Source organism: Scyliorhinus torazame, chromosome 16 (genome assembly GCF_047496885.1).
Source record: "Scyliorhinus torazame isolate Kashiwa2021f chromosome 16, sScyTor2.1, whole genome shotgun sequence".
In the NCBI taxonomy this organism is placed as follows: Eukaryota; Metazoa; Chordata; class Chondrichthyes; order Carcharhiniformes; family Scyliorhinidae; genus Scyliorhinus; species Scyliorhinus torazame.
The window spans coordinates 114,744,783-114,772,484 of NC_092722.1; the positions used below are offsets into that span (position 1 = coordinate 114,744,783).

Here is a 27,702-nt window from a genome sequence, read left to right on the forward strand (position 1 = left end):
GGGTTCGCATTCGCGCGCAACCGGGTACAAATTGCAATAATGACGAAATACACTTATGACGTCTTCATTGTTGTCTTCTTCTTTCTCTTCTCTTCTTTTCTTTTCTGTTGCGTCTCTTTTCCTGGAGCTTATGGAGTTCTGTGGGATCAAGCATAGTGTCTGTTACTATCTTGGTTTAATATCTCGTGCGTTAGTATGTCTGTCCTTTAGTGCCAATTCTCCCTTTACAATTTGTCACCTAGTGTGACTCCCTCATTTTTTTTTTTAAACCGAATATTCAGGACAAGACACACTGAAAAATACTGAAACAGTGCAAGCCGTCCCGCAGGCTGTGCGATTTACCATCCAAATATTTGAGGATGTAAGTAGCATAGGGATGGCAATGAACCAAAAGTGCCGAAATGAGGTGCGTACGGGTAAGAATTGGATGGAATCCCCGGGTCGGACGGCGACCAATGCCGTGTGTGCTCTACCCGAGCGTAGCTGACCAGAGGGGGGTCCTCAGGCAGGGCGGAGACCAATGCCGTTTCTCCATTGCCTGAGCAACTGACAAGAACGTGCAAAAAATGTAGTCATCGTGGGGGGTTGCCGTAAAGGTTCTACTTTCGAACCAGAAGGGCAGTTATGAACGGGGGTCTGGCAAGCACTCAGAGGTTTCTGCCGATGAGCGTGCTGGCAAGTTCTCATAGGTTTCTGCCGACAATAAGGCGTGGGGCCGTGGGAAAAAAAATCCGATCTTACAAACAACATTTAACAATACCACTACAAACAACATTAAACATGCTGCAGGTTCTATCAGAAAGGACACCGTTTTCTCCCAAGCGGTTCCTTTTTAAAACATCATCTGGGCACCTCAGTTATCAGGTGCGAATAGGGTCGCAAAGGGGTTCTCGTTTTGGGAGTCAGACTCAAAGTCGTCATCTTCTCCCGGATGCCATACTCTGGAGTGTATAAGGGCTGATGGGGCTGCATGGTGCGATTTGGGGTCCATCTCGTCGTTCCGGACGAGCCTGTATGAGTTGTCGCGGTGCCAAAAGGTAGTGTCTAGTTCTGTGGGGACGGAGTCGGGGTCGTAATCGTAGGGCAGTGGTCTTTGGTGGAGTTTATTGAGGAAAGTGATGAGGAAGGGATCACTCGAATTGTGGTCAGATTCGTTGGGTGTGAGTCCTGTTGCCTGGGGATAGTAGGGAGGCATGCTGTGGCTATTGTCTGAGTCACAGTCGCTGTTGCTACTGCTGATGTCTGTGGGCATTCTGGGGCGGAGTCTAGAGGTCGGGGATGGAGTCGAGGGCGAGTCCGTGGATGTGGTGGGCGTGTTGGGGGCGGGTAGGGATATGTTGGCTGTGGGCGGGGTGTCGTCTGCTGCGTCGAGCATGACGTGATGTGCGTGGTTGGACTGTGGGCCATATGGCTTAAGCTGCTTAATATGGAACCACGCAGTCTTTCCGTTGGGGTATTTAATTTTATAGACGGAGGGGCTTACTTTGTCCGCAATGGAGTACGGACCCGAATATTTTGGTGACAGGAATATGCTGGGGTTGTAAATTGAGAGCATGACCTGCTGTCCTACCTCAAGCTCAGTGGCATGCACTGTCTTGTCAAAACAGGCCTTGCTCTGTTTCTTCCTTGTGCCTATTTTTTCTGTGGCTGCTAGCTGAGCCGTTTTCACATTTTCAACTAGTTGTTTTACTGCGTCTCGTGTGTGAGGGCCGTCACTTCGGGGCTGGTCAAGTCCAACCCTAATAAAAATTCTGTGCCTTTCATGGGGCATGGTCCGGTCATGAGAGTGTGTAGGGTGTAACCTGTGGATGTTGAGACAGTATTTCTCAAAAACATCAGCGCAAAAGGGAGGACTGAATCCCAAGTGGTGTTGTTCTGTTGGACCATTTTTTGGAGAGTTGATTTTAGGGTCCGATTCATGCGCTCCACGATACCACTTGACTGGGGGTGGTATGCGATGTGGAATTTTTGGGTAATGCCAAATATTGTGAGGACGTTCTTCATGGCATGTCCCGTAAAATGGGAACCTTGGTCGGATTCAATGCTGCGGGGGAGTCCCCATCTCGTAAAGATGTGGTGAGTTCCGATCTTGGCTGTGGTCTTTGCCGTGTTCGTTCTGGATGGGAATGCCTCTACCCATTTCATAAAAGTGTCTATGACGATTAATACATATTTGTAACCATTCCTGCAAGGGGGCAATGGTCCTATAAAATCGGTCTAGAGGTTAGTCCAGGGGCCGTTAACGGGGCGGGTGTGGCTAAGTTGAGCTTTCTTTGCGTATCTGTCCGGATTGTTCTGGGCACAGATAAGACAATTCTCAACGTAGTGCGTTACGTCTTCTTTTAAACTTGGCCACCAACAGAGCTGCCTGAGGTGGGCTGTAGTGGGATCAATTCCCTTATGTCCATGACTGTCATGGAATAAACAAATGAGTTGATTCCTGTCCTGTTCGGGAACCACGTAAAGGGTGTCTTTTAACACCACACCATAATGTGTGGTCAGTGCATTTTTAAATCTATCATCGGGGGCTGTAAATTTTCCTTTCAAAATCTCCCTGAGATTGCTATCCTGCTTCTGGGCCTGCACTAAATCCTCGATATTAGTCTGCGAGACCTGAACTGCATTCACTGGTGGGATTTCGGGGGGTGTCCAAAAATATCCATGCCTGGAATCTGCTTTTGCCAGTGCGTTGGCCTTTACATTTCCAAGGGGGGAGGAAAGGTGGTGACTTCGAACTTTAACAATTCCGAATGTCCTGGTCTGTGCTTTTTCTAAAATGTGGCGGAGCAATGGGGCTGAAGGGAGGGGTTTTCCGTCTGCAGAAACAAATCCTCTTGCTTTCTACAGGGGTAGGAATTCTGTAAGGCTATTGCAGACATAGAGGCTGTCCGAGTATATGTCTGCTGGGCTGGGGAAGGAATCTGGGTGATCTATAATATACGCCACGGCTGCTAGTTCTGCCGCCTGCGCACCTAAGTGGCCTGGTAGCTTTAGTGATATCTCTTCTAGGGCACGTCCCTGCGCGTCCTCGACATAAATGTTGCATCCTGTAATGCGCTTCCCTTCTAATACTGTGGAAGAACCATCCACATATATTCTTAAAGATTCGCTCGTGTCTGTGTGCTGGGGGCTCTGGGGTGAACTACCTATCTTTCGGGGGGGTGTTTTCGCAATAAAGCGGCCTGTGTTGTGGTGCGGTGTGATGATTTCACATTCGTGGGGGGTGCCTGGGTACTGAAGGTTGTTGGCTAGGAAAGTGTGGGTCTTGGTCCTTTTAACAGTGATGTCCCGTCCCGGCAAAAGAAGGGTCCATCTAGCTGCTCTGATTTGACTAACTGTACCGTCCTTGAGTCATCCGTCAAGTAGGAATTGGGTGGGGGTGTGTTCCGTGAGGATTGTGATGGGATTTAGTCTGGTTATGGAAGAAAAATACTGAACTGCCCAGAAAACTGCGAGCAGTGCCTTTCACAGGTCGAAAATCCCTGCTCCACAGGATCTAAAAGTCTGGAGGCATAAGCCACGGATCTTAATGGTTCGTGCCATTTCTGGAGGAGCAGTGCCGAAAGGGTGCGGTCGGTGCTAGCTATCTCTATAGTGTAGGGGGAAAGCGGGTCTGGAACTTGTAGTCCGTATGCTGTGGAAGCCATTCCCAAGGGGCTCCTTTCTAGAGGGGTACTGCCTTGCTGGCGAAACCGTAAATGTGGTTTCGGCAGTAGCCAACCAGTCCTAAAAACGACCGGAGAGCTGAAACATTCTGGGGAAGGGCAATTTGGCAATCGAGTCAATTCTTTTGTGCTCTATCTCGCGTTTACCGTGCGTGATAATTGTACCCAAAACTTTGTTTTCCAAAATCTGGGCCTTTTTGGGGTTTACTTTGCAACCAATTTTCTGTAGGAGTTCCAGGAGTTCGGCCAGAAGCTCGGTGTGCTCTGCCTTGGTATCTGTCTGCAGTAATAGGTCGTCCACACACTGGACCAGACATTTGGGGCGAGAAAATTTCAATAATCCATTTGACAGCTGTCGGTGGAAAATGGAGGGGGGAGTTGTGGAATCCTTGTGGAAGGCATGTCCACGTGTACTGCTGATTTTTAAAAGTGAAGGCAAATTTGTATTGGCACGCTTTTGCCAATGGAATGGACCAGAATCCATTGCTGACGTCCAAAACCGTAAAATATTGTGAGTTGAGTCCCTGTTTGAGCATGGTCTCGGGACTTGTGACTACTGTGGGAGCTGCTGCGGGGGTGACTTTGTTGAGTTCTCTGTAATCGATGGTCAGTCGCCATGATCCATCGGGCTTTCTCACTGGCCAAATTGGGGCATTATTAGTGGAGGCTACTGATCTGAGTACACCCTGCTCTAATAAGCTGTCAATAACTTTTGCGATTTCTCCCTCTGCCTCTTGGGGAAATCCGTATTGCTTTTGGGGTCTAGGGTCAGGTCCTGTGATTTGAACGGAACCAGTCATCCGGCCACAGTCATGTTTGTGGGTCGCGAATGCTGTCCTGTGCTTTTGCAGAACTGCCCTAACCTGCTTGTCTGTGCTAATTGTGGTCGGGTCAAACCAGAATTCGCCGACTGCGCTAATCTTGTTTGCGTATTCTCCTACTGTAAGCATTGTGGGGGCTCTTGCGGATTTTGCCAATCTCCAAACACAGTGGTTGACTGGATCAAAGGACCGGTTGTGGTAATTCATAAAATCGATGCCCAAAATGTGTTCTGCTATGTGGGGAAGGTCGACTGAGACTATGGGGTGCTTGGTGGTGATGTTGCCAATTTGAATGGGTACAGGGGCTGTGATGTGTACCTGCTGTGAGTGGCCTGTGAAACCGCTGAGGGTGATGGTGGCTGTAGTGGTCCACGTGTCTTTCTGGAATATGGTGGAGGAATTGAGTGTGGTGCGGGACCCTCCTGTGTCCCAGAGAAATTCGATGGGCTGTCCCCGTATCTTTGCTGCAACTACTGGTCGGCAGGACCTATCCCAAAGCATGTCGCAGACCCAACTGGGGGAGCTCGAACACCGTCAGTCCGTTCCGTTCAGGTCCGTCTGGTCTGAACGGGTGCTCACACTATGTATGGGCTTTGTCCTGTTTCTATTCAGAGTGCCTGTCTGCTGGGCTCTCTGTGGCTTTTGTGGGGCATTGCATTCTCATGCAAAGTGTCCTAACTGTCCACAGTTGTAACACTCCTGTGGCTTTTGCGGGGCCTGTTCCTGCCTTCGTTCACCCATGCGGGGTTCTGGTGCGTTTTCACCGCTTGGATGTCTGCTTCTGCCTGCTGTTCCTCGGGTTTCCTACCTGCGGGTTTGTTTTGTACAGACTGCTCCCAGGCGCGGGACAATATTTTAAAAACCCATTTCTCATTGTGGGCTTCCTCTGAGGGGTCATAATTCGTAAAGGCTTTTTGTCCTGCCTCTGTGGCATGGGAGATAAGGGTGCGGGTCCATTTGGCCATACCGTCTTGGGACAAATGGGCGCATTCTAAATTTCCAAAAACTGCTGTGAAATGGATCCACAGGCGTCTAGCAAATGCTGTGGGGTGTTCTATCTTTTTCTGCCTGCACTTATTCAGGCCTTCTATGGGGTCACCTCTGTTGTAGCCGATCGCATCGAGGATCGCTGCATGCATTTCTGCAAGGGTGCCTCCACCTACATTCTGTGGGGCAGGAAGGGCTGCTATGACCGAAGGGTCTAAACTCAAAACTGTGAGTTTCACGTGCTCACGCTCGTCCAGGCCGTACATGGTCACCTGCTGCTTTACTCTAGCAAAGAAGTGGTGGGGGTCTGAGGTGGGGAGGAACGGTGTGATTTTCTCGCACGCGTCCCGTAATTGGGTCACAGTTAAGGGGGTCGTGTACAGGAATTCCGTGTCTCCTTCCGATGTGACTGTGCGGTGGGTGGTTACTGGATTCATTGGTGCCTGAACTATCTGCTCTGTGGGGGGTTGGGGCACTTTTCTCTTCTGGGGCTTTCCTTGCGCACATGTTCCCTGAACATATCTATGCGCGGTCTCATTACAATCTTCCCAATCCGTGCCGTCTTCCTCATCTAACTGGGATCCAAAGGTGCTCTGGAATCCTTTCTGAACTGAAAATAAAGACTGCAGTTCTGCAATCTGCTTCCCGCACTTTGCGTGATCTAATGAGCTCTGTCTGTGCTCTGTGGTGGTAGCATGGAGTGCTCTTAATGCTGCTTTCAGGTCGCTACACTGCCTTTGCAATGCCTCTACCTGTTTCTCTGTTTCCTCTCTTAACAGGACTGCACGTTGCGTGTCATGATAGGCCTTTTCGTACTGTGTCTGGAAGCTGCTTAAATGCGCCAGACAAGACTCGTGTGCCCACTTGGCATCATCCACCTCTCCGTCCTTTGCTGCTAACCTCATTCTTAGTTCTACGTTCTCTTTCTCTATCTCGCTCACATTGACCTTACTCATTCGATGTGCCTCCTCTATCTCTTTCCGGAGCGTCCTAACGACCTCCTCTGTGCCTCACAATTGTGCCAAACAGGGCACGATTGCCATCAGCTTGCGAGCTTTTCCCAAACTTTTCTTATGGATTTCGCTCAGGTTTTCCCACCAAGTATGTCCTATACTCCCGGGACCTGTTTCCTCATTTTCACAGAATTCGCTCAAAAAGGGGCCATCCTTTCCCTTTGAGGTACTTTCTGATTTCCTCTTCCCAAAAGGGACACTGTCCTACTCTACTGCTGGTCGCTGCGACCACGAATTCCTCAGGGTTCATGAGGTGTTGCATTGTCTGCATTGCCATCTTTCCTCTCTGAATACTTCTCTTCAAATTTGGAATGAGGAATATTAAGGCGGTGCTGTAATTACGGGTTCGGCTTTCGCTATTTTCAGAAATACAAACTCCCGACAGTTTTGTCGCAACAAAAATCTATCAGTTTACCTTATAGCCCTGCTAGTTACGCATGCATTAACACTCTTCTGAATTATGAGGATTGATCAGAACTGCTTGAACACTTGTGGTTTTTCTGTTCCCAATTGGATTCTCATTCAAATTTTGGCTTCTCCCGGAGTGGTTAAGCCACTTCTAGATCGGGTCCCGTCAGGATGTCACCAGTAATATGTTGCTAACTTTTGGTTGGTTCAATTGGCTCTGTTTTATAACCTTTGCTCTAGAGTCACCAGGTATCTTTATGATACCGCCAAGAGGTTCAAGTTCAAGCAATGATCAATAACTCAACACACCAATTAGTAAGATTCAAATCAAATCACATTTATTATACACAGTAAATCACTACTCATGCATAAACTCTACTTTCTAGACTATTCCTATCACTAACAGGCCTATACTTAGCTTCGGACTGGCCCACCAGGTCAGGGGAACAAATGGCCTTTCGTTCAGGTCCTGAGTCTGCAGGATTCAAAAGCTGGTATGGACTGGTAGCTAGGAGCGCCTATCTCATAGCGAGCATTGACTTGAGACTTACTTGCTTGGCGGCAACAAGACAGGTCACTCTCACAGGTTGATTCAAGTTGCTGAGTGACCCTGCCAAAGAAGGATGATTTGAACTTGGGGGCTTTACTTTATAGTCCCCAGGGGCTTCCCGCCCTTCGGGGCGGACCCCGTACCTGGTTCCAAGTGATTGGACTACTTTCCGATCACGTGGATCGATTTCTCCAATGCTGGAGCGGTTCCCTGATCGCTAGGCAGTCCCTAAATGGTCGTTGGCCTTCCTTTGTCTTGGCTCCTGCTGGCGCCAAGGAGTCTGGCTTGGCTTTATTTACCTTAACTGTTGCCATTGTGCCTGGGAATTGCACATTACTATGTAGATGGCTGCTACATTACTATGCAGATGGCTGCTGGTTTCAGTGCTGTTTGGTTGTTTTGCAGGTTCCAATATACATTATTTCTGTATTTGCTAGTCTTTGCCTGTATTGGCTGAATTTCCCTTCAGCCTTTGCGGTTCTCCATTTTAAGTCGGGAAGTGGCCAACTCAGGTGGCTACAGTGCCAATTTGTGGAAATCGTAGATTTATTCCAGCGGGGTTAGGTTCGACATATAGGATTTGGGAATGGGAAGGGATAGAGAGATTCAGGGACTTGTTTGTGGAGGGTAGATTTGCAGAATTGGGGGGACTGGTGGAAAGGTTTCAGCTTTCAGGGGGATCTGGTTCCAGTACTTGCAGGTTAGGAGTTTTGTGAGGAAGGAGCTGCCCACGTTTCCGCGTCGGGTAAACTTGACCGCCTCATGTGCGACATTTAGCTTAATTCAATTTAAAGTGGTGCACAGAGCATATATGACAAAGATGCACATGAATGGGATCTTTCTGGAGGTGGAGGACAGATGCGAACCATGTTGAACGGGGCCAGTGAACCACACAAACATGTCCTGGACCTGTCCACAATTGGCGGGATTTGGGGAGTTCTTTTCGGGGGCAATGTTGGAAATTTTAGCAGTAAAGGAGGCCCCGAGCCTGTGGTTGGTGATATTTGTGGTATCGGAAGTTCTGGAAGTGCAGGAATGGAGAGAGGGTGGCGTGGTGATAGCCCGGAGGAGGATTGTGTTCTGGTGGCAGGCTCTTGAGTCACCAAGGGCTGCAGGGTGGGTGAGTGACCTGCCAGAATTTTTACATTTGGAGAAGTTAAAGTTTGCCTTTGGGGGCCAGAGGAGGGGTTCCACCCGAGGTGGAGGCTGTTCATCTCCTTCTTTAAGAGTTGATAATCTCCTTCTTTAAGAGTTGATAATTGTCAGTGGGGGAGGGATGGTTTGTTTTGCTTTATAGTTACAAAACCAGGCATTTGGTAAGTGGGGTGTTTATAATGGGAATTGTATAATGTTGGATTAAGGGCTGTGATTTGTATATAAAATGAAAATGTCCTGAATAGAAATATTTCCCCCAAAAATTAAGTTCGCAAATATAGGGTTACCTTCTGTAAACTTAGAGATTTCTTGGAAATACTGCTTGAAGTGAGAGAGATCTTTTCAGGAAATAGCCTGCAGATCCTTCTGAATATGTCTGACTACTGCTTAACGTAACAACCTTTGGCAAAAGTTGCTGTTCAGCTTAAAGCTCCTAGCAAAACTAAAAGCTAAACTACCTTCTACAGACCCTCTCCCATTAATTACATCATCTTTATCCCACTCAGATCCCCTGACCTGCTTACCTAAGTCTAAACACAATGGGCTGGATTCTCCAGTCCCTCAGGCAGCGGCGTGCCATTGGCTGACAGCAGGGTTCTCTACTCCCACCACTTGTCAATGTGATTTCCCATTGAGACCACTCCTGCTGCCGGGAAACTGGCAGGCAGGAGTGCACTGCCAGCGGGACCAGTGAGCCTTGCCGCCAGCAAATTTAAAAAAATAAATTTAGAGTACCCAATTCTTTTTTTCCAATTAAGGGGCAATTTGGCATGGCCAATGCACATACCCTGCCCATCTTTTTGGGTTGGAGGGGGTGAGACCCACACAGACACGTGGAGAATGTACATACTCCACATGGTCAGTGTCCACATGGTCAGTGTCCCAGTGCCGTGATCGAACCTGGGTCCTCGGCACTATGAGGCAGCAGTGCTAACCATTGTGCCGCCTGCTGTCATCTTCACAGTGTTTTAAATAGTTCAGCTGAAACCGTGTCATTCAGTTCATCACACACCTGCTTGTGCTAATTGGTTAGGTAATCTGGAAGTCAGCTGAAAATGCAACAGTTGGGTCTAAAAAGCTATTGGCATAGGAGCTTTTTGTAAGGGCCACGAAGAATCCAGCACGAGCTTTAAGGATACAAATTAATAACATTTATTTACTATAACATATATACATAACAGTAGCAGTAACTTCCCTTGCTACATACTCCTTCCTCCTGGTTCCTGAACTGGCCAGCTTATTTATACGAGGAGTTTACTAGTGGTTTCTCCGCCCCCCTCATTGGGGAAGCTCATACTCCCACAGGATTGTGGGAAAGTCATTAGTCCCCAGCCAATGGTAAGTAGGCAGGTTATACCATCCCTCCCCCCCAAAGTCCAAGGAATCCACCGAAGACCCTGGCGAAGGAGGGCGTCGGACTCGTTTGGCCGCAGGCTGGACGCCATTTGCATGCGGCGCTGGATCAGGCAGCGTGTAACGAGGCGGAGACCGGCGCTTCCGTGATGAACGGCGCGGTTGTACATCCACGGCCTGTGGACCCGAGGATTCCCCCTCTGATGCATCCTGTGTCTCCATCTCGGAGTCAGAGTCTGCTGCCTCCGTCATGTCAGCGTCTCTATCTCCATTCGGTCCCGTAACGACCTGCGCAGGCTTCGAGTGAGGCACCAGTGGAAGATTGTGAGGACTACCTTCCGTTGTCTCTGGTCTCTGCGGCTGTTGAAATGAGCTCCGGGGGCGGGGAATCTTTTGAGGGGATGATCTTCTGGACCGAACGTGGTCTACATGTTTTCGCTGGAGACGACCCTGGGCTTGCACTTGGTAAGATATAGGGCCTGTTTGGCGAAAGATTACACCAGGAACCCATTAGGCACCGAAACTACCGAATCGGACGATGCCGAGAAAATCCCTGTCCCTGCCGTTCTTGTGTGTGGCGTACCTTTGCGCCAATGTCCGGGAAAATCATACTAAGGCGGGTGCGAAGTCTCCGGCCCATTAGGAGTTCTGCGGGAGCTACCCCAGTCACTGCATGAGGGGTGGTCCTGTACGTAAACAAAAAGCGAGCCAGTCTCGTGTCCATTGATCCGGAAGACTGCTTCTTTAGGCCTCTTTTGAATGTCTGCACTGCGCGCTCTGCCAACCCATTTGAAGCCGGGTGGTAAGGGGCAGTGCGGATATGGCGGATGCCGTTCATCTTTGTGAACCTAGCAAACTCCTCACTCATGAATGGAGTGCCATTATCCGTGACCAGCACCTCGGGGAGGCCATGCGTACTAAACGATAAACGCATCTTTTCAATTGTTGCGCAGGACGTTGTCCCCTGCATCTTATGCACCTCTAGCCATTTGGACTGGGCGTCAATTAGTAGAAGGAACATGAATCCTTGAAAAGGGCCTGCAAAATCTGCATGCAAGCGTGCCCAAGGCCGCCCTGGCCATTCCCAGTGATGTAGGGGCGTGGCGGGCGGAAGCTTCTGATGCTCCTGGCAAATGGAGCAGTTTTGGGCCACCTTCTCAATGTCGGTGTCGAGGCCTGGCCACCAGACATAACTCCGGGCCAACATTTTCATTTTGGTCACATCTGGATGCCCATTGTGCAAGTCTGATAGTATCAGCTCCTGGCCTTTTTCCAGGAGGACAATCATACGCGTCCCGCACAAGAGGATGCCGTCTTCCACGCTGAAGTCTGACAGCTTGGAGGAAAATGCCCGCAACTCGCCTGGGAGCTGTCTATGCTGCCCACCATACAGGACTATGTGCCGAACCTTTGACAGGACTGGCTCCGTCTGGGTTCACTCACGGATCTGTGATGCCGTGACAGGCAAGGTGTCCATAAAATTTAGGGTTGCAACCACCTCACCGGTCATGGGGGTCGACATGGGGCCGGTCGATAAAGGCAATCGGCTCAGTGCGTCGGCATTTGCTATCTGCGTACCTGGTTTGTGCTCCAGAGAATACTCGTATGCAGCAAGCAACAAAGCCCAGCGCTGGATCCGTGCAGAAGCAATGGGCGGTATTGGCTTATCCTCTCTGAAAAGTCCCAGCAGGGGCTTATGATCAGTCACGATAGTGAAATGGCGGCCGTACACGTACTGGTGGAAGCGTTTCACCGCAAAAAACACTGCCAGGCCCTCCTTCTCGAACTGCGCGTACTTTTCTCCGCTGCAGTCAATGTGCGGGAGGCGAAAGCTATCGGTCGCTCGGCCCCGTTCTCCATCTTGTGGGACAGGACGGCCCCAATACCATACGGGGATGCATCACATGTGACGAGCAAAGGCTTTCCAGGATCATAGTGGGTTAGTAACCCAGACGACGACAATTGTTGCTTTACCCGCCGGAAAGCGGTTTCTTGCGGCTGACCCCAAACCCAGGTGTGATTTTTCTTTAGCAGAAGGTGCAAAGGGGCCAGCGTAGTTGCCAGATTGGGGAGGAACTTCCCGTAATAGTTTACGAGACCGAGAAAAGAACGAAGATGCGAAGTGTCAGTTGGGGCGGGGGCATGTTGAATTGCACGCACGTTCTCTGCGACGGGGTGCAGACCTTCGCGGTCCTGCAATGTCCAGTGGTTCCCCCGTGTAGGTGGCCAACCTGGCCTGTGAGTCGGTTAATGTAAGGGTCTGTATACCCTGCTAGATGCGGTCGAATGTCCTCTGGGCGATCACGGAGACCGCTGCACCAGTATCCAACTCCATCTCAAGCGGGTGGCCATTGACCCGTACTCTCACCTTAATGGGGGCCACACGGGGAGCTGCCACACAATGCAGCTGCAGGCAGTCGTCCTCCGTCTCCACGTCCTCAGGAGTAGTCGCCGCAGGTTCATCCACATGGAAGGTACGGCCTCTGGGCTGGTCCCAGTTACGGTCCCTGGGCTGGTCCCAGTTTCAGTTGGAACGACGGCGCCTCTGGCGTCCCCAGGACCGCGGTCCGCGACGGGGTCGGCGCCTACAAGTCTGAGACGGACATGGCTCCTCATCCATTGGCTCTGGAGAAGGCTCCCTTCGGGGAGGAATGTCCGATGGCCACTGGTGTCGGTCCGGACGTTGCCTCGCCCAAGGTACCTCAGGAGTGTGGGGGGACGTTTTTGGACGGAAAGGGTTGCGCCCCAGGCATGCACTTCCATTTCCTGTAGCTCCTGTACTCCTCACTCTGCGCTCTCTCAGGACAAGACTATTTGACTGGCCTGTTGAAAAATCAATGTTGGCTCCGCTAACAACTTTCTCTGGGTGGCTGCATTGTTAATACCGCAAACCAAACGGTCGCGTAACATTTCTGACAAGGTCTCACCATAGTCACAGTACTCCGTAATCCTGCGTAGCCTGGATAGAAAATCGGCAAGGGATTCTCCAGAGGTCCTCTCAGCGGTATTAAACCGGTAATGCTGGACTATCGTGGACGGGGTTGGGTTAAAGTGTTGCCCCACTATATTCACAAGTTCATCAAACGTTTTGGTGTCCGGCGCAGCTGGGTACGTAAGGCTCCTAATCACCCCAAACGTATGCGGGCCGCAGGCCACCTGGCGCTCATTTCCGGTGATATTGTTTGCCCAGAAATAGTAACGCATCCGTTGTGTGTACTGGTTCCAGCTTTCCAGCGCAGCATCAAAAACATCCAAACGTCCGTACAGAGGCATGGTATAATAGAAAACAACTTCCAACCTGTATCCAACAAAATTCCAGGGAGGTGGCTTCAGCAGTGTAGACAGCTATTCACTTTTACCTTCGTCGCCAGTTTTGTAAGGGCCACGAAGAATCCAGCACGAGTTTTAAGGATACAAAGTAATAACATTTATTTACTATAACATATATACATAACAGTAGCAGTAACTTCCCTTGCTACATACTCCTTCCTCCTGGTTCCTGAACTGGCCAGCTTATTTATATTAGGAGTTCACTTGTGGTTTCTCCGCTCCCCCTCATTGGGGAAGCTCATACTCCCACAGGATTGTGGGATAGTCATTAGTCCACAGCCAATGGTAAGTAGGCAGGTTATAACAGAGCTGTACTGATTTTCCATGCACTACTGTATATTGTTACTGGTGGGTCAAAGTACTTAATATCTACTCTTTGTGTGTGTTTGCACAAATAAGGTAGTAACATACCAAAGTATGTGTGGTGATTGTCCCATTAAGGGCAACACAGTAGAAAAGTGTCACCTGTCTTGAGGGACCAATTGAGATGGGGTAATCACCTCAGGGGGTAGAGTCCCCTCTGACAGAAGACATGCAGAGGATATGTAGAGACCAGGCAGCCGGTTGTTTGTGTAAATAAATACCTGTTATGATTCTAAAGAAGTCTGCAATGTGCATCATTACAGTGTGGACATTAATTTTGGTTATCACCTGCAAAGCAGGGTGTTTCTGAATGTATTCTATCATGTATGACTCAGACATTCAGTGCCACTGTTGCAGCACTCTTCCAGGATACACAGGTGTTTCAGGGATCATGGAACTCAGGGTCAGTGTTAGCCTCTTGCAATGGTCTTGATCATTTGTTCTCTTCACAATTATCTTTCTAGACTAGAACACGTAAACAATGACAACAATCTTGGAGAATGGGAATGTGGGGTCTTCCATTGTAAAATACCATCAATCAAGATGGACAGCTGAAGTGTTGCTTTCATGTGCCAGAGTTAAGCTCAATAATGGTGCCTCTTTCATGTTATCCATGAACGACTTCATTTCTGTGGCTGTGGCAAGAAATCTATTTGTCAAGACTGAATGACCGAGGTTTCAGTGGAAGCATCCTCTCAATCTCTTGTTTTCAAAGATCATGGGTTACAAAATGAAACATGTTATTTGAGATGAGGACATTGACTTACATCATACAATGCTGTTGGTCATTTACCAGCTGCTGGGTGATGAGACTTTTATATAGTCACTGCATTGCAGCCTGGGGCCTGGGTGCTTGCATAAGAACGATCAAATCCCCCCATACTTTCAGAAAACCAACCGTCTGTTAGAATAACAACAGAAAACACTTGAACCACTCAGCATAGGAAATGGCATCTGTGGAGACAGAAACAAGGTTGACATTTCAAATTGATTACCTGTTATCGGACCTATAAGATGTTAGAGATAAACAACTTTGGAGACAATGGAGAACTGGGACGGAGAAGATAGGGACAGAATAAAAAGAGTGCAGGGCAGGCAGAAGGACAAAAGTGATGATGGTACAACTGAATCTGACAAGATGAAATATCTCCGAAATGCTGCTGTTACTGGACAGTGGGAGAGGAAGTCAGGTGCTGATCTCTTGAGTATAGTTCCAGCCACTTGTCTGATAAATCTGTGGACAGTAGAAAGCCTGAGAGCATTGATGTCCTCTATTGGTCAAGAACAAGCCAGAGTCCTGACTATTGATTCTTGGTTTAGCCTAAGCAGACGGCAGAGCTCTGTAGCTGTGTCTTCGCAAATCTAAGGTTGAATTTCCTGGTCTGGCCAGTGATGGGTGAAGGAGGATGGCGACATGGGGGGCAATGGCCTATGTTTGGAGGGGGGTGGGGTGGCAGGTGGGGGGTGATGGCAGGCAGAGGGGAGACTGGAGGTGGGCCCACTGGAGCCCGACATGGGAGACTAAACGCACAGATGGAGGGGTTGAGTGTGAATCAAACTTTATAAATGGGAGGGATGCACTCAGACTTATAAATATGAGGTTTGTGGGGAGTGGATGTTCTGATTGTGTAGCACAAGAGGGATGAGTTGCACAGAGACTCATGACCTGGTGACGGGAGGGGAGGGAAGGCTGACTGAGGAGACTGTGCTGGCATCATTAAAGAAGGAACGGGAGAGCTCACTAAAGACTATGGTCTGGGGTTAGGGGATCAAATTGGAAATTGAAGGTCGGTCCTGGGGTGTTGTGGACCTAACGGTCAGTGTGAGAGATTAAAGACAATTCTGGAGCTTTTCTAGCTGTGCTACAGGGCTATGAATGGCACACACATTGAATTCCCACTCCAGGAAGGGGCAATGCCTGTGTGCTCAATGAGATAAGGCACAGCTTGATGTGCAGCTGTGTGGGGTAAAAGTCTGAGAGTTGGTGGCCATGGGTTGTCTGGCTCAGTAGTGGGCTGCAGATGGAATGGTGATGGTTAGGGGAAGCAGTTTCAGCCTGTAAATGCAGGAAGTGTAACGAAGAAGGAGATGCAGAAAGTGCACCCAACTGGGGCTCCTCACAGACCGCATGGTTCAGTTGGAGCAGCAGTTGGATGCACTTAGGAGCATGCAGGTGGTGGAAAGCATCATAGATAGCAGTTATATAGATGTGGTCACACCCAAGGTGCAGGCAGAGTGATTGGTGACCACCAGAAGGAGCAGGCAGTCAGTGCAGGAATCCTCTGTGGTTGTGCCCCTCTCGAACAGGTATACCCCTTTGGATATTGTCGGGGGGAATAACCTATCAGGGGAAAACAGCAGTAGCCGGAGCAGTGACACCACGGCTGGCTCTGACGTTCAGCAGAGAGGGTCAAAGCGCAGAAGAACAATAGTCATAGGGGACTCTATAGTCAGGGGCACAGATAGGCGATTCTGTGGATGTAAAAGAGACTCCAGGATGATATGTTGCCTCCCTGGTGCCAGGGTCCAGGATGTCTCAGAAGGGTAGCGGGCATCCTGAAGGGGGAGGGCAAATGGGTTTGCCAGTGTCACACTGGAGTGTTTAAACTAGTATGGCAGGGAGGTGGGTACCGGAGCAATAGGTCAGAAGGTGAAAAAAGTGAGGAAGAAGTAGGAATTAGGGCCACTATGGCTCTGAGGAAGAGCAAACAGGGAGATGTTGCTGAAAACAGCGGGACTGGTGGCCTGAAGTGCATATTTTTTAATGCAAAACGTATAACAGGTAAGGCAGATGAACTTAGAGCTTGGATTAGTACTTGGAACTAGGATGTTGTTGCCATTACAGAGACCAGGTTGAGGGAAGGACAGGATTGGCAGCTAAACATTCCAGGATTTAGATGTTTCAGGCGGGATAGAGGGGGATGTAAAAGGGGTGGAGGAGTTGCGCTACTGGTTGGGGAGGACACCTCAGAGGGCAGCGAGGCTACATGGGTAGAGATCAGGAATAAGAAGGTGTAGTCACAATATTGGGGGTTTACTACAGGCCTCCCAACAGCCAGCAGGAGATAGAGAAGCAGATAGGTAGACAGATTTTGGAAATGAGTAAAAGCAACAGGGTTGGTGTGATGGGAGACTTTAACTTCCCCAAAATTGACTGGGACTCACTTAGTGCTGGGGACTTGGACGGGGCAGAGTTTGTAAGGAGCATCCAGGAGGGCTTCTTAACACAATATGTAGATAGTCCAACTAGGGAAGGGGCTGTACTGGACCTGGTATTGGGAAATCAGCCCGGCCAGGTGGTAGAAGTTTCAGTAGGGGAGCATTTCAGGAACAGTGACCACAATTCAGTACGTTTTAAAGTGCTGGTGGACAAGGAAAAGAGTGGTCCGAGGGTGAATGTGCTAAATTGAGGGAAGGCTAATTATAACAATATTAGGCGGGAACTGAAGAACATAGATTGGGGGCGGATGTTTGAGGGTAAATCAACATCTGACATGTGTGAGGCTTTCAAATGTCAGTTGAAAGGAATTCAGGACCGGCATGTTCCTGTGAGGAAGAAGGATAAATAAAGAGGGCATTTGTCAGGGTGAGAAGGCTGGGAACAGACAAAGCCTGTGTGGAATATAAGGAAAGTAGGAAGAAACTTAAGCAAGGAGTCAGGAGGGCTAAAAGCGGTCACGAAAACTCATTGGCAAATCGGGTTAAGGAAAATCCCAAAGCTTTTTACACGTACATAAGTAGCAAGAGGGGAGCCGGGAAAGGGTTGGCCACTGAAGGACAGGGGAGGGAATCTATGTGTGGAGCCAGAGGAAACGGGCGAGGTACTAAATGAATACTTTGCATTATTATTCACCAAAGAGAAGGAATTGGTGGATGTTGAGTCTCGAGAAGGATGTAGATAGCCTGGGTCACATTGAGATCCAAAAAGACGAGGTGTTGGACGTCTTGAAAAATATTAATGTGGATAAGTCCCCAGGGCCTGATGGGATCTACCCCAGAATACTGAAGGAGGCAAGATGAAATTGCCATTGCCTTGACAGAAATCTTTGGATCCTCACTGTCTTCAGGTGATGACTGAAGAATAGCCAATCTTGTTCCTTTGTTTAAGAAGGGTAGCAAGGATAATCCAGGGAACTACAAACCGGTGAGCCTTACGTCAGTGGTAGGGACATTACTGGAGAGAATTCTTCGAGACAGGATCTACTCCCATTTGGAAGCAAGTGGTCGTATTAGTGAGAGGCAGTACGATTTTGTGAAGGGGAGGTCGTGTCTCACTAACTTGATAGAGTTTTTCGAGGAGGTCACAAAGATGATTGATGCAGGTAGGGTAGTGGATGTTGCCTATTAGGACTTCAATGAGGCCTTTGACAAGGTCCCTCATGGCAGACTGGTACAAAAGGTGAAGTCACATGGTGTCAGAGGTGAGCTGTCAAGGTGGATACAGAACTGGCGAGGTCATAGAAGGCAGAGAGTAGCAATGGAAGGGTGCTTTTTTGATTGGACGGCTGTGATTAGTGGTGTTCCGCAGGGATCGGTGCTGGGACCTTTGATGTTCGTAGTATATATAAATGATTTGGAGGAAAATGTAATTGGTCTGATTAGTAAGTTTGCGGATGACACAAAGGTTGGTGGAATTGCGGATAACGATGAGGACTGTCAGATAATACAGCAGGATTTAGATTGTTTGGAGACTTGGGCAGCGAGATGGCAGATGGAGTTTAATCCGGACAAATGTGAGGTAATGCATTTTGGAAGGACTAATACAGGTAGGGAATATACAGTGAATGGTAGAACCCTCAAGAGTATTGACAGTCAGAGAGACCTTGGTGTACTGGTCCACAGGTGACTGAAAGGGGCAACACAGGTGGAGAGGGTAGTCAAGAAGGCATACGGCATGCTTGCCTTCATTGGCCGGGGTATTGAGAATAAAAATTGCCAAGTCATGTTGCAACTGTATAGAACCTTAGTTAGGCCACATTTGGAGTATAGTGTTCAATTCTGGTCGCCACACTACCAGAAGGATGTGGAGGCTTTAGAGAGGGTGCAGCAGAGATTTACCAGGATGTTGCCTGGTATGGAGGGCATTAGCTCTGAGGAGCGGTTGAATAAACTTGGTTTGTTCTCACTGGAACGAAGGAGGTTGAGGGGTGACCTGATAGAGGTCTACAAAATTATGAGGGGCATAGACAGAGTGGATAGTCAGAGACTTTTTCCCAGGGTAGAGGGGTCAATTACTAGGGGGCATAGGTTTAAGGTGCGAGAGGCAAGGTTTAGAGGAGATGTACGAGGCAAGTTTTGTACACAGACGGTAGTGGGTGCCTTGAACTCACTGCCGGAGGCGGTGGTGGAAACAGGGACGATAGTGACATTTAAGGGGCATCTTGACAAATACATGGATAGGATGGGAATAGAGGGATACAGACCCCGGAAGCGTAGAAGATTTTAGTTTAGACGGGCAGCATGGTCAGCGCAGGCTTGGAGGGTCGAAGGGCCTGTTCTGTGCTGTACTTTTTTTTGTTCTTTGTTTATTTTCAAAATTCTCCTGGGGAATTTGAATGTAACTGTGCACACAGCCTCGGGATGGCGAGTGATGAGATCCGTTTGGGACATGTGGAAATCAGTAATGCTGTGTTCAGGGTGAAGGGCTGCATTGTCAACCACAATTATAATTGGATCCAGGATTACTTGCGGAGGCTGGAGGATAAGCAGAGGGAGCTCGATTGTGTGGTTCCAGGAAGATTGGAGGGGCCTGCAGACTGACAGGGGAAGGGTCAAAGCTGGTCTCAACGTAAAAATACAGCATCTCCATCTTGAAAATCCATAGTTGTTGTGCAGTTTGAAAATTAAACTGGAAAGGAATCTGTACAGGAGAGATCTGAGAGAGTGTGAAAGGAGCCTATGGCTGACTAAAGGGTCCTTTCATGGGTCACCCTCAAAATGCTTCGAAATAGAGTCAGAATTGAGAGAAAAGAGGAAGACTTCCTTGAGATTGGAGCCATTGCCTTTTATTTAAATTTTTCTAATTAAGGCGCAATTTAGCATGGACAATCCACCTACCCTGGACATCTTTGGGTTCTGGGAGTAAGACCCATGCAGACACAGGGAGAACGTGCAAACTCCACATGGGCAGTGACCTGGGGCCGGGATCGAACCCGGGTCCTCAGCACCATGAGGCAGCCGTGCTAACCATTGCAGCACCATGCGCCTCTGGAGCCATTGCCTTTTGGTGCACTTTAATGATAGACTGTCGGTGTCATTGGTTTCACAATATAGTTGCTCCATTTGAGCTTTAACAGAAAGAAGTCTTGCGACACCAGGTTAATGTCCAATAGGTTTGTTTCAAATCACTAGGTTTCAGAGCACAGCTCCTTCCTAAGGTGATCAAGGTCTACAAAATTATGAGGGGCCCGGTGATCCTGAACATTGGGCGTCGCCAAGACCATCAGCCGATGGTTACGAGAAGTGAGGTGATGGGGACTTCCCAGGTTGGAAGCAACCGCTGCCGCGACTTGCTCATGAGTGACCATCGATTTTCCACCAACTCAGCATTCCTGGATGTCAGCCGCCAGTAATAAGCAGGAAACTGAAGCCAGGAATGAGGGCGCCGTCCCTGGCAATGGACATGTCGCCATTTCCCCCAATAGGCCGCCCACATTTCCTGGAGGACTTGGATGCTGAGGAGCCAACCTTACCGCTGCTCTGTGTGATTGGCCCCAGAACGACACCGATCAGGGTGACAGTGCTGTTAAAACAGGCATCCCGCTGAGATGAAACTAGACACGGGAGCGGCAGTTTTGGTCGTCAGTCTACGCACGGTTACCGCCATCTGAACAGGTCTTCAGCCACTAGAGCTTCGTGACACGGGGCCCGACTGGCCACGTACACCGGGGAGCCCTTAGAAATCGAGGGGCACCACCCACGGGCCCAGGGGCATCTGGAGATCAGTCCGCCTGACTACCATTGGTGGTATTCCGCGGCAACAGGCCCAGCCTATTGGGGCGAGATTGGCTGTGTCACCTACATTTGGATTGGCAACGCATGTGCCAGATGTACCGCCGTGGACCAAATAGAGTGTTGTCCAATTTCCCTTCAGTAAATGTGGAGGAAAATGCCCAGCCCCGTTATTTCCGCGCATGTCCTGTGCTGTATGCACTTTGCGCCAAGGTAGACTGGGAATTGGACCATTTGGAGCAGCTGGGGATCATTCACCCTATCCACTATGCCTTTTGGGCTATGCCCGTGGTCCTTGTGTTGAAGCTGGATAGGTCGGTGCGGCTCTATGGGGACTATAAAATGACCCTGAACCAAGTAACCCACCTTGACCATTACCCGGTCCCTCGGATCGAGGATCTCTACGCGTGGCTCAGCAGAGGAAAGACGTTCACCAAGCTGGACATGTGCCACAGGTACTTGCAGCTGGTGCTCAAGCCAAGTTCCCAGAAATATGTGACATTCAATACCTATCGGGGATTGTACTTATAGATGCGGATGCGTATTCTCGTCGGAGTCTCCTCGGTTTGAGAGATATTCCAGAGGGTTATGGAGAACATCTTGCGAGTGTTGCCAAGGGTGGCCGTCTACCTGGACGTTATTCTCATCATCAGGACCTCGCATCAGGATCATGTGGAGAACCTAACCGGTCTGCCTCCTGAGGGAAAAATGCGTTTTCCACATGCCGGAGGTCAAGTATCTTGGCTATTAGGTGGACAGCAGAGGACTCCATCCAGTGGCAGATAAGATGCCAGGTTCCCATCCCTCACGTCCAAATGGAGCTCAGCTCTTTCCTCTACCTGGTGAACGGGAAGTTCATACCCAGGATGGCCACGCTGCTCAGTCTGCTTCACCAACTACTGAAGAAGGCACAGAAGTGAGAGTGGGGTTCCCCCCGCACCAGTAGGCATTTCACAAGGTGAAGCAGCGGCTCTCGTCAGAGGGATTAGTTAAGCACTTCGACCCGGACAAGCCCCTGCTCCTTGCATGCGACACCTCACCATACGGCGTCGGGTGGTCCTGGCACACCACATACCCGACAGCTCGGAGCGACCTATAGGTTTTGCATCCCTCATGCTGGCAGACGCCGAGCGAAACTATGCCCAGATAGAGAAGGAAGGCCTGGCAGTGGTGTTTGTAGTGCGGAAATTCCACCAGTATGTGTATGGGCGGCCCTTCACGGTTTATACCGACCACAGGCCCCTGCTGGGGTTATTTAAAGATGATCGGGTGATTCCGCCGATAGCATCTACCCGGGTTCAAAGGTGGGCCCTGCTGCTGTCGGCCTACGAGTACACTATGGAGCATTGCCCTGGCACAAGAATCCCGCACGCAGATGCGTTGAGCCGCCTGCATCTACCCAAGAAGCCGCCAGCTCCCGTCCCGGCCGGGGAGGTGATAGCCACTCTCCATTTCATGGTTTCTTTGCCTGTAATGGCAGCTGCCATCAGAGAATTGTCACCGATTGACCCCAAGTTGTCAAGGGCCCGACATATGGTCCAATACGGGGCCCGACATAGGATGATACCAGACAGGCTGAGGGCCTACTTCGCCAAGCTAGCCAAGATCAACATCGAAGATGGTGGGGAACACGGGTGGTCGTACATGAACGGGAACGTGTGCCCCTGCTGGAAGACCTCCATAACGAGCACCTCGGGGTGGCCAAGATGAAAAGTGGTTGGAAGTACACCGGGTCCCCACGGCAACCACTCAAGCAACAACGGACAGACTGAGGGCTATTTTTAGCACGCATGGACTGCTCAAGGTTCTGTGATGGGATTCTCCAATAATGGGGCTATGTCTCCATGCCCGTAAGAAAACGGGCGCGAATCACTCTGGACTTTTTTCTAGAAAGTCCGCAGTGCTTCTTCATTTTAAAGGGGGCTAGCAGGGCCCCAGAGTGCTCCACGCAGCTCCGACTGCCGATATGGGGCCCTGCACTTCCGGCTGCAGGTCCTCGTATGTGCGTGGCGGCTGCCTGCGGCGCTGGCCCCGTACGACATGGCGGATCTACACAGCGGGACAGCACCGAAGAAGGAGGCCCCCCCCGCCCCCAGATCGCGCGAGGCCACTGATCGGTGGCACCCGATCGCGGGCCTGGCCGTCGTGGAGGCCCCCCCGGTGATGGATTCTCCCCGCCCTCCACCAGGACGGGCCACCGCAGCTGCGACTCCGAGCTCCCGCCGGGTGGAACCATACGTGAACCACGCCAGAGGGGACTCGGCCGGTCGTCCGCGGAGAATTGCCGCGGGTGCCTCTTTCAACGGCCACCGACCGGCGCTGCGTTGACCGCGCGCGCGCGCAACTGGCGGCGATTCTCCGGTCGCCGGAGAATTGCGGGAAGGTATCGGACTGGATCGCGGGCCTGATACCCCATTCTCCGCCCTCGTCCGGGCACGATTGCGGTGCGAAGGCTCGGAGAATCCCGGCTCTGTTGTCCGACAATGGGGCGGCGTTCACAAGTCAGCAGTTTGCTTCATTCATGGCTACAAATGGCATCAGGCACATATGGACAGCCCCATACCACGCAGCCACCAATTGGCTAGCCGAATGAGCGGTTCAAACGTTCAAGAGAGCCATGAGAACGATGACCTCGGGGTCGTGGGAAATGCGGTTGGCAAGATTTCTTTTCAGTTATCGTACGATAAATGTTATAGCTGGCATGGCGCAGCAGGTAAGGCTGATGGTACATGTGCTGTTAGCGTATCGTTGCCGTGTGGTCCAATGTCCATATCAGAATCCATCCCATTGTCTATGTCGGCTGTCCGGGTCCACTGGCGCCACAGGTCCCCAACGTCTCGACGGTCAACAGGGAGCAGAACAGGCGGGTGAGGTACAGGTTCCCCACTGGTCTCAGGGCTCCTCCTTGGCCTCATAGGGGCCTCAACCCGCATTGTGTGGGCAGAGTTGCTCATGGGGCGCCGACTCTGGACGCGCCTCAGCAGCCTCGTCCTCCCCAACGATGGCACCGCTCAGAGACGGACCATCACCGCCGCCCAAGGGCGCGTACCCACACGACAGGTGACGTGGTTTATATGAGGAACTTTGGGGCCGGAGCCATTTGGATCCCTGGGACAGTTCTCCAAGCGATGGAGCCAATTTCCTATGTGGTAAAGGTGCAGGGGCAGGAACACACCACCACCTGCACCACTTACGACGATGCGACCAGGAACCACCAGCACGTCGCCAGGAGGCCCCATGCAGTATCCGGACGCCGTCCCCAATACGGCCAAGGAGGAGCACTGAGACCAATAGGGTACCTGGACCTCACCCACCTGTTCTGCTCCCTGTTGACCGTCGAGACGTTGGGGACCTGTGGCGCCAGTGGACCTGGACAGCCGGAATAGACAATGGGATGCATTCTGATATGGACATTGGACCACCCGGCAATGATACGCTAACAGCACATGTACCAGCAGCCTTACCGGCTGGGCCATGCCAGCTATAACATTTATCGTGGAGGCGGCGGTCCACGGTATGCTACACATCTCCTGGACCGGCTGTACCACCCCTGGAACTCCGCCCACAATCCAAGCGGCCATGGGAGCCTCCGCCTGAGGACATGGACATTTCTCTGGACTTGTGGTTGGGGGGGGGGTGGACAGGGCTGTTGAGCATCCGCTTCCCTCCTACACATATTTGAAGTTTATTGACAACTCCAGAATACAAAATAATCAGCAACATACTAAACACAGTCACAAAACCCCCCAAACCATCAGCTCTCAAGCCAGCAACATCCACCACTGCCCCTCCCCCCCCCCGGCCCCAATGGTAGCCCCACATCAGCGGAAAGGCACCCAACAAGCAGCACAGGCCACCGGAATAGGACACACCGGTGCAGGGCATGGTGCGAGAGAGAGAGACAACACCCCCTCCCAAGAGGGGGCACAGTTCAACCCAAAACTGTTCCTTTAAACAAACCACCAGCTGCAAAGCCAGCATAGTCCACCTCTCCCCCTCATCCCTCCCAATGGCAGCCCCACATTGGTGGAAAGGTACCCAAACGAGAGTCGCACAGACCACCGGAAAAGGACACACAGAGAATGGGCATGGTGGAAAACGCTCTTCACAAAAAAAAATACAGAGAAACCAGAAGAAACCCAACACACAACTAAGTACAAGACAAAGCCGCCAACACCCAAGCCAGCTCGCCCTCCCCTCCCCCACCCTCCCCCAGCTCCAGCAACAACCCCACGTCAGTGGAGAGGTGCCCGCAAGCAGCAGAATCCACCGGAAAAGGACAGGCAGTGCATGGTTGTGGAGAGAGAGAGAGCACCCTCCCCCTCACTAGCACCGGGGGGGACTCTCAACCCCCAGTGCACAGAAGCAGGAGGGCCGCAACTGGCAAGCACTGAGCCGCTGTGCCCAAAATAACAGAACAAAAATACAATAGTAACAATACAATCCCCCCAAAATAAAACAAAACCAACATCAGTCCAAATAGTACACATAGTCAATTTGGCCTCCATCCGGCTTCTCACACAGTTCCAACATCCGGTCTCCAGACACCATCCAGTCCAAAACTGCAAAACTTTCAAACTGGCAGCAGGCCAACTAAAATCGGCCCCATGCACCACTCACATTCGGTAAGTAGACAGGCAGCCAGTAAATAGTACGAGTCCCAGGCATGGCAACTGCAGGCAGACAAACTCTATCCTCTATCTTTCCCCAGCAAGCAACTTCTCCTCCATCCAGCCGGTCATAGCACCATTCATCCTTGCAACAGTCCAGGCTTCAAAGTCCGAAAAAGGCAGCCAGCATACTGAATAACATACCAGGGGCGTCATTCTCCGCCGGCGGGAGTCTCCGTTTTGCCGGCGCCCGGGGGTTTCCCGACGGCGTGGGGCTGCCCCACAATGGGAAACCCCATTGACCGGCCGGTGTTACGGAGACTCCCGCCGGCCGGTCGGGGCAGAAATGTGGCGGGGCGGGTAGGAGAATTTCGCCCCAGGTCAGGGAGCAGGGTTACAGCCAGAAGCAACAAGAGCTCAGAGAAAGATTCCCCTCCAACACCTCAGAGTGTTAGCTGCTCAGGTGACCGGGGAGTGGAGATCCCTCCTAATTGGAGGAGTTCCCGACAGAATATGGGCAGCACGGTAGCAGGAGTTAGCACAGTTTTTTCACAGCTCCAGGGTCCCAGGTTCGATCCCCAGCTTCGCTCACTGTCTGTGCGGAGTCTGCACATTCTCCCCGTGTCTGCGTGGGTTTCCTCTGGGTGCTCTGGTTCTCTCCCACAGTCCAAAGATGTGCAGGTTAGGTGGATTGGTCATGATAAATTCCCCTTAGTGTCCAAAAGGGTTAAGTTGAGTTTTGGGGTAGGGTGGAGGCGTGGGCTTAAGTGGGGTGCTTTTTCCAAGGGCCGGTGCAGACTCAATGGGCCGAATGGTCTCCTTCTGCGTTGTAAATTCTATGATTCTATAAACGGCGACCTGGAAGCAGTTCATGGAAAGCGATCCTGCAGGGAGTGGAGTGATTAATGTGACGAGTGTGGAATAAAGTGTGTTGCACCCTGTCAGCCTGGCCTCTCATGGAGTCTTTGCCTCCATCTACAACACTTCTTTCTTTTTACTTTTTATAAATTTAGCGTACCCAATTTATTTTTTTCAATTAAGGGGCAATTTAACATGGCCGATCCACGTACCCTACACATCTTTTGGGTTGTGGGGGTGAAAGCCACGCAAACACGGGGAGAATATGCAAACTCCACACGGACAGTGATCCAGAGCCGGGATCGAACCTGGGACCTTGGCGCCGGGAGGCAGCAGTGCTAACCACTGCACCACCGTGCTGCCCCGTCGACAATTCTCCTGATCGTGAAGTTGGGCACGAATTCCTGCCACACCGCCCAGAGGGAAATTCATCACGAAAGCCATCCTCGATCGTGCGTAGTCTCCAAAATGGCAAAATTCGCCCCCACAGTGCCTGGAGGCAGTGAACATCAGCCATTTTCAGATATGTCTACTTGGTCCTGTAACTGTGATGGATGATGTTGCATTGGGTTTGGACAGCATCCATTGATTTTTGTGGGGAGAGTTTAGATTCCTGCTGCTCTGTTGTATGAAGAATCACTTTAAGATTGTGCCCCTTGTTCCAGATTCTCCCAACAGAGGAAATAGCTTCCGGTCCTGCAATCTCATTTGATGTAAATAAATGAAAGAGATAAGATCAACATGGTTCAAGGGGAATTATCCACAGCAAAGTAGAAGCCTGCTATGTAAAAGGTTTGTCAAGTATTACAAGGATCAATAAAATAAACACATGACATGTCTTCAGCAAACTGCATGTAACTGACATTAATATTGGAAACTTTACAACACAAAATTCATAAAGCATTTAAAGTATTACTGAGGCACAGTAATTACATATCACAGAAAAGAAAAAAAATCAAAAGGAAAGATATTTAATTAGTAGTTATAATTAAAGAAGCAATCCTAAGGATTTAATAAGGATGTCATGGATAAAAATACACAGATTGGCATACCTCAGAGCAACCACATGTCGATATTTGTTTTGTTATGCTCCAATCATTTAAATGTTAATATAGCATCACACCTGCTAGTAAAACTGTTCTGAAAATCAATTGACAGCATTATAGCAACAAATTCCTTAAGCACCTAATTGTGCAGCAGAATGGTAACTAAATGTATCATAATGAAGGCTCAGTTATTTCAAAGAAATTAATTAAAAGACCCCACCAGCACAGAGGAACAGAAGGTAAAAAGGTTATTTTCCATTATAACCATCAGTGACAAGAGTGATAATCATAAAGAGTTCACAGAACATTTATCTAGTTGACTGCTTAGTTTGTCCATTACTCATCTTTTGCCAACAGAACCTCACACTGCATCTATTGTGCTCTGTGCTGTTGCGGCAAAAGAGTAAGTTAAAAAAAAGATTCAGTACATATATAATGGGCTGGTTAGCGTTTCTGCTGATATTCATATTTGACTAGAATTTACTGAAACCAGAGAAAGAATGGTACCTACCGTTAGGCTTGCCCTCAGACATTTAATTTCAGAAAGTGCTCTGCATGTTGCTGTAAGTGGGAGATGAAAATAGCATGGCAC

At 50.1% G+C, this 27,702-nt stretch overlaps 1 long non-coding RNA gene across 1 annotated transcript; it reads right to left on the reverse strand.

Moving 5' to 3' along the window:
- LOC140392404 (uncharacterized) lies at positions 1 to 27,702 on the reverse strand. The gene is made up of 3 exons (XR_011935337.1): positions 27,622 to 27,702; positions 14,413 to 14,599; positions 1 to 138 (listed from the first exon to the last, which is right to left on the reverse strand). It is a non-coding gene; the product is annotated as an uncharacterized lncRNA (long non-coding RNA).